Here is a 7428-nt window from a genome sequence, read left to right as displayed (position 1 = left end):
CAAAGCAGTAATATGATAGAGCTTTGTCCTTGTACTCTAATGAGCCTAGGGTAGCACTGAGCTTTAAATACAGGCAAACCCTTCAGATTATAGGTCTAAATATACAACTTTACAATGAATACAATGCTTGCCTGGGCTCAATGGAGGAATTACTTTCCACGAAAACAAGTCACTGTGTCACAAGAATACAATAGCACCACTACCAAGTACCTTCATTTCTATTTTTACCATTTTCTTCTTGCATTTCATTAATTTTTTTCCCCCTTAGAACTATAGACACTGCCAGGCCTTGCAGGCTTTTTATAAGCGTACAAATCGGCTCTGTTGTTTATGACTGGGGGGGGGGGGTCTCTGTCTGCATCTTTTTTATTAATTTCTGACTTTGATTCAGACTTCTCTAGTCAGCGGAGTGATTTGAAAACATTTCTTTTCTTAAATGGAACATTATCAATTCTTTGGGGAACCATTCTAATTTTAAACACCAACATATTCAGTTTCTTAATCTGTAGCTCTGATGTTACTCATTTTTATGCATCCAACCTATCCCCTTTGGCGGTAGTTCGTTTATGCCTGATATTTATCTTCTTTACATTTGTTTGACTATTTTTCAAAGCAGTATATAGGCAGAAAATGGCTATTAAACAGGAAGGCAGGGAACTCTGATTATGTTTTTAACTCTCTAAGTAAAGCCACAGAACACTGACATTTTGAGAATTTTTTTTTTTTAAAACTGATGAGCCCTCTCCAGAAAAGCCGTCTGTATACCATTAAAGTTGATGAGTTTGGAAGGATTATCCTGATAAATGCTTGGCTTCTTGGTGATTAGACACATACTTTCAACACAAATGAGACTGGGGTTTGCATTTGGAGGCTTTTGCTGAGCATCATGGGAAATTGTTAGGGGGGAAAAAAATCCAGAGTACCACCTGACTTTGTAGAGTTCAATTCAAAGGTAACTGCACCCATGTATACTTGCACTGAAAATATTGGATGTACAGTAACAGGTGATGGTCAATAACTTAAACAACACACACCCTGGTTATTTCCAACTTAACTGTAATATAAATATATAATATATATATATATTCTTAAGAGAAGTTAAAGAATGGCTAAGCGGCAGATTAATGATTTAAAAACTCAGTGCTAGCTCTATCAAGAATAAAAGGTTTACTTTTTAAGTTTGAGGGATAAGAACAGTGTGGAGCCATCAAACAAATTCTTTCAAGTCATTTGCTTCCACTGCCCTTAAAAAAAGAGACAATTTTTACATATATGACCCAATTCTAGTGAAAAACTGAATTTCAAAAAATACAGGTTAGCATGTAAAAGTTGTGAACAGCATTCACTTAGTCCCGTCTCCTCTCATTTTTCTTCTGTTTCAGTATTTCAGTGACCTGTGCTGGGTGTTGATGCTGGGTGGGCTGCAATGAGCTGATACCATGCTCAAGAGGAAAAAGCTTCACCACTTAGCTTGTATATGGATAATGGCAAACCAAGAACAAGTCTGAGTTCTTCAGAGATGACTGTAAAATGTCCGTGATCATCACAGATGTCAGCCAGACCCACGGTTATTTCTTTTCTCTCCCTAACCTGGACTTGTGATACAACTGACAGTTTGAAAAACCTCACCTAACTCCAGGGTGCTCTTCACATCACTGCCATTGTAGACTTATATGGTTTTTAAGACATTGTTATGCTGAATGGCAGGCAGTCAATTTCCTTGAGGAAGAGGGAGGACCATTGTTATTACTTTTAGAAATTTGGGACAGGTAAATTGGGAGATTGGGATTGACATATACACACTACTATATATAAAATAGATAACGAAGAGCAATCTACTATAGAGCACAGGGAACTCGACTCAGTGCTCTGTAATGACCTTTATGGGAAAAGAATCTAAAGAAGAGTGGATATTTGCATATGCATAACTGATTCACTTTGCTGCATACCTGAAACTAACACAACATTATAAATCAACTATACTCCAATAAAAATTAATTTTAAAAAACTTGTACTAAGGGCCAACATGGACTAACAGTGAGGCTGGTTGTCTCTGCTTAGAAGGGAGGGTCACAGGCAGTAGAGACTGTGGGTCCTATGCCAATTGACTTGTCCTGAAAGTTCAATCTAGCAGCCTAGTATGGACTGAACTCGAGAGGGGTTCCAAAAGCATTCTGCTTTACTGACTCTGTGACACGGGGAGGTGGACCCTGCAGCACATCAGACTCTTATTAAGCATAACATTTGAGACCAGCCACAGTCAGGGCTGGAATCAGTGTGGGGGCAGAAGGGAAAAAAAAGAAAGGAGGGCAGAGGCTAGTAGTTCTAGCTGTCCACTAACTAGCTGCAGGCACTTGGGCAATCACACAATACCCTTGTGTCAGAGATTCCTGTGTGCTACAAATCACAAATTTATTCTCTTCTTGCTGGGCATATGGCTGCTCATCTGGACTACATTTCCCAGCCTCCCTTGCAGCTGCACTTGGCCCATGTGACTAAGTTCTCACCAATGGAAGGCAAGCGGAAGTGATGGGAATAGTCATCATCTCATACTTGCACCTTCCTGTTCTATCGGGCTGGCTGGGAATGATGTTAATAGAAGCCACATATCGAGGGTGACCAAGCTCCGCCAATGGCCTGGGTTTGTAAGATGACTTTGTAGAGCAGAGTGAGCTCTCTCACCCTGGACTGTTACTTGGAAAGAAATAAATTTCTATTTGGTTTGAAAAACTGCATATTTTGGTTCACTTTGTTATAGCACTCACTCAGAGGAATCTGCATCCTGGCTTTATTTTTCCTAACTGTAAAATGAGAGTATCTTCATTTGGGTTTCTCCAAAGGCAAGCAGTTTATTGGGAGATGATCTCAGGAAATACTAGCAAGAAGCAGGGTTGAATGACAGGGAAGGAAAGACAACCCTTAGAGTGTATTATGAACCAAGCTACCATTGTGGACAACTGAGATTTAATTCTACCAAGGGAACTCTGGGACCCAGTGTAGAATACCTGCCTTAGAGTGAGTCCACCTAAGTTGAGATGTTTATGTATCAACTCCCATCAGTCATTCATCTCACAGGGTCTCTTTTCCCCAGTATTTCTGGCCTGTTGCACAGGCAGGTGGGGTTCAGGGGCCAAACAACAAAAAGACACACAAGTAATGAAATGCCGGTACTGGTGGCTGAATGTTGAGCTGGTGCACAATGAAGCGTAAGGACAGGGGTCTGCTGATGGGGCATTGAGCGCATCTGTTACAGAGGGCATTGATGAAGGGCCTAGAAGATCCCCTTCCCACATTAAAGTTATCCAGGCCCAGTTTATGGATCTACATTCTCCTAATTGCTAATCTGAAATGGCTGCTTTAGCCAGATTGGTTTACTCAATTTAGGGCACCCCCCAAACACTCTGTGAATTCATTCTCATTTTATTTGTGCTCTTCATATGTGGAAAACAGCTCAGCACTGTGTCCTCCCCTTTTCCCCCACTGTATCTGTTAGTTATTTATTAAAAAAAATTTTCTTGGCCACACTGCATGGGCATGCAGAATCTTCATTCTCTGATCAGGGATCAAACCCGTGCCTCCTGCATTGAAAGCAAAGAGTCTTAACCCCTGAACCACCAGTAGTGAATACAGAACGGATACAGAAGTCCCTGTATCCATTATTTATTGCTGCTAAATGAACCACCCCAAACTTAGGGGCTTAACACAACAGCAATTTATTCTTTTTCACAACTTTGTGAGTCAGGAATTCAGGCAGGGCTGCTGGGCACATCTCCATGAAATGCCAGCTGGGCTTATTCACGTGGAATGACCCAGGTGTCTGCTCATCTTCCAGGACTCTCTCCATATGGTCTCAAATTGTTCAGTAGCTCTGCCTGGACTTGCCCACAGGAGGCAGCTGGGCTCCCAGGAGAGGAGATGTAAGCTGCTCCTTGTAAGACCTGAGCACTGCAAGTCTGCAGATGTTACTCCCGCCTCATTCTGTTGGTTAAAGCAGTTGATGTGGTATACCCAGATTCAAGAAGGTGGGAGACAGGTTCTCCTCTAGGGAGTGGGAGGAGCTGACCTGGCCACCACTGGATATGGTCTATCCTGCCCTCCCCCTCTTCTACTTACTCAGATCCCCAAGTCAGACTCCTGTCCTGCCTCATGGAGGAGACCTTTCCCATCACGCTAGTCCACCCGAACAACTAAGGGCACCTCTTGTTAGACACACTTTTTATTTTGTCCTTAATTGTTTACTGTCTTGTGAGACTTCATCACTACTTATCGTGGGCTCTTTGAGGACAGAGAAATCAGGTTAGAGTTCCGAGAACACTTTGTACTATTGGGAGCACACGATGGGCTTTCAATATGTGTTTGTACAGAGACAAAGGGAGGACGGGGAAGTAGGGGCTGGATGGAGGCAGTGATGTGTACCCTCAGGTTAAGATCTTGATCAGTAGAGCTCATTTCTAGTCGATTAATCAAGAGTCTTCAGCTGCTTATTCTGAAAACCTAATCATTCTGAATTCCCCCCAGCTTACATGAGGCTTTGGTGACACAGACCCCTGCAGGCAGAAATCACCAGGTCTGTAACTGGACGGGATCACGTGGAAGGTGCCTAGAAGACTTCCCTACCTGGGAGGCAATATTTCCTGTGTCAAGCATTCCGCTGCTCCTTTTTTAAAAATTATCTTTGTTCGGCTGTACCTGGTCTTAGTTGTGGCAGGCAGGATCTTTGATTTTCACTGAGGCATGAGGGATCTTCCAGTTGTGGCTCGTGGGATCTAGTTCCCTGACCAGGGATGGGACCCAGGCCTCCTGCATTGGGAACGTGGAGTCTTAGCCCCTGGACCACCAGGGAAGCCCCAAGCATTGCTGTCGTCGTTTAGTCACTAAGTTGTGTCCAACTCTTTGTTACCCCATGGATTATAACCTGCCAGGTTCCTCTGTTCGTGGGATTTCCCAGGCAAGATATTGGAGTGGGTTGCCATTTCCTTCTCCAGGGGATCTTCCCGATCCAGGGATCGAACCTGAATCTCCTGCTTTGCAGGCAGATTCTTTACCACTGAGCCACCAGGGAAGCATTGCCCTCTTGTAAAAATACAAGTATGACCTGTTGGTGATGGATGGGAAGTGGTGGGAAGTGGGATGGAAATTTGAATCTCTGATGTCTTAGTGAAAATTATCTGATAAAATCAGTGTTTCTTTTTCTGTTGCAGAAGAAGCTGGGACAGCAGCATGAATGTGCTGGAAGATTGGAGGCCACTGATGCTGAAAGAAGGAGAACCAAGGAGGGAGGTTCCTGAAGACAAGTCACCTTGCTCACATCAGCCAGGCCAGGTGTGCTGGAGACATTCTGAATAATGCATCTTTCTGGGCATTCAAAAGTGGCTAGTGGTCTCATGGACAACTGAGAAAAATGGGAATATGGGTGGGAGGAAGATTCCAGAACCTGTGAACCTGGCAGTGTGGACAACCCCTCCATTTCTGGGATCCAGTCTTCTATGATGTGATAGGACCCTTAGTCACTAGGTTTCCAAAGGCAGGGGAAGCCTGTGGGAAAACTGACTCAGCGTGTCTGCAGTGAGTGAAATAAATGTTGTTGTGTGTTAGTTGGGCCTTTAGTAGAACCACTAATGGAAGATCAGCAGACCACTGGGATGGGTGGGCATCAGGGCTAAAAATTGATAAGACTCTCACGGTTGCTCCTATATGCAACCTCAAGTCATTTTTTAATTAAATGCCCTGAATTGTCTTTTTGGATCAAAACTTTCTCTGTTCTGTCGATTAAAGAAGGCTTGCTGCAGCCCACCTCATGGCTAAGGGTATCAAATGTGTCTGTACATTATCATGCCTAGCAGTTTTTTGTGTGTTGATGTTGGCTGACACGCAGAAAATGTACTTTCATGGGCCTGGTGACTTTGTCGTGGACACCGGCTCTGGGACAGGCATGGACTGTCCAGCAGGGACTTGAGTCACACCTGAGTTTCAGTTCTGCTTCTGTCACTAGCCTGGTGACCTTGGGACATTTGGAAACTTGAATGTGGGAAAGGTGTTCCTCATCTGGAAAATGGGAATAGCCACACCCAAGTCACGGGATTGTGAGTAATGAGTAAGTGTACGTTAAGTTTCTAGAACTTTCCCTGGCTCAAAACTATATTTAATAAATGACTTTTAAAGCAAGGTTTTTTTGTGTTAATTACCATCTCATCATTTCACCATGCCGCTGTGCTTACAGCCTGTGTCTGCATTTTCTGTTAACCATCAGAAAATGGTCAATATGTAGGCATGTGTGATTCCTAAAGATGGGGGAGAAATTCAGAGGATCTAGGATTTCTGGTCATCCTGTTAATTGAAGGGAATATTTTGATGCCCATTTGGGGGATTCATAGAGAGGATGAGGGGTTAAAGCCATAACAGAAAGGAATTCATTTTATGGTGTAAATAAGAAATGAGCTGGTTATGAAAATTAGCAGAAGCCCCTGGATGGAGCTGTTCCATCTGTCTAGAACATTTAACTCCCAATCGCCTATTGACTGGTCACTCACACTGCTTCACTGTTACAATCTCTTCTAAGTGAGCAAAGAAACCCTTTCCTGGTGGATCACTCTGGTTATTAAGAGCCATCCCTTTCTGGCATCCTCTGAATCCCAACCACATTGAGATTTGTTCTTCAGATGGGAATGTGAAAGTGAGGTCGCTCAGCGGTATCTGACTCTTTGCAACCCCATGGACTGTAGCCTACGAAGCTCCTCTGTCCATGGGGTTTTTCAGGCAGCAGTACTGGAGTGGATTGTGATTTCCTTCTCCACGGGAACTTCCTGACCCAGGGATTGAACCTGGGTCTCCTGCCTTCCAGGCAGATGCTTTACCGTCTGAGCCACCAGGGAAGCCCCTTCAGATGGGAACCTTGGTAAACAGTCCTGCTTGTTCTGTCTTTATCCCTTAACCAAATTCTTCCACATACAATCATGTCTCCAAATATAAATCCAGAGTAATCTTTCCTATCATCTTCTCTTCCCTAGGCTATTTGTTGGTTGATGACACTAGAGTTTGCAGTATCCTTAAACACTTGGTGGAGCAAACATCTCTCCATTGACTCTTTAACTGAACTAAAGCACTCTAAACAAGGGCCTTTGTTCAGCCTTTTCAGTTAGTCATTTGTCAGGAAGCCTGGACCCAGCAGTTTCAGAAAGAGTAAAGATAACTTGATAACTTTACCTCCTGTCCCCAGATTTGAAAATGGGGGGGGGGGGCGGGGAATGTCTGTAGAAAATGAATTTAAAAAACAAATACCCTGGACTTCCCTGGCGATCCAGTGATGAAGAATCCACCTTGAAATGCAGGGGACATGGGTTCCACCCCTAGTGAGGGAACTAAGATCCCACATGCTGCAGAGCAACTAAACTTGGACACAGCAATGAAAGATCCTGCATTATTCAACGA

At 43.6% G+C, this 7428-nt stretch overlaps 1 non-coding gene across 1 annotated transcript; it reads right to left on the bottom strand.

Moving 5' to 3' along the window:
* Window positions 1-6799: 6799 nt before the first annotated feature.
* Window positions 6800-6872, bottom strand: TRNAS-GGA. Its single transcript has one exon. It is a non-coding gene; the product is annotated as a tRNA-Ser (tRNA).
* Window positions 6873-7428: the final 556 nt, after the last annotated feature.

The sequence above is a fragment of the Cervus canadensis genome, chromosome 10 (genome assembly GCF_019320065.1).
Source record: "Cervus canadensis isolate Bull #8, Minnesota chromosome 10, ASM1932006v1, whole genome shotgun sequence".
In the NCBI taxonomy this organism is placed as follows: domain Eukaryota; kingdom Metazoa; phylum Chordata; class Mammalia; order Artiodactyla; family Cervidae; genus Cervus; species Cervus canadensis.
Note: the sequence above shows the minus strand (reverse complement) of the source record. Positions and strands in the feature narration are given on the sequence as shown.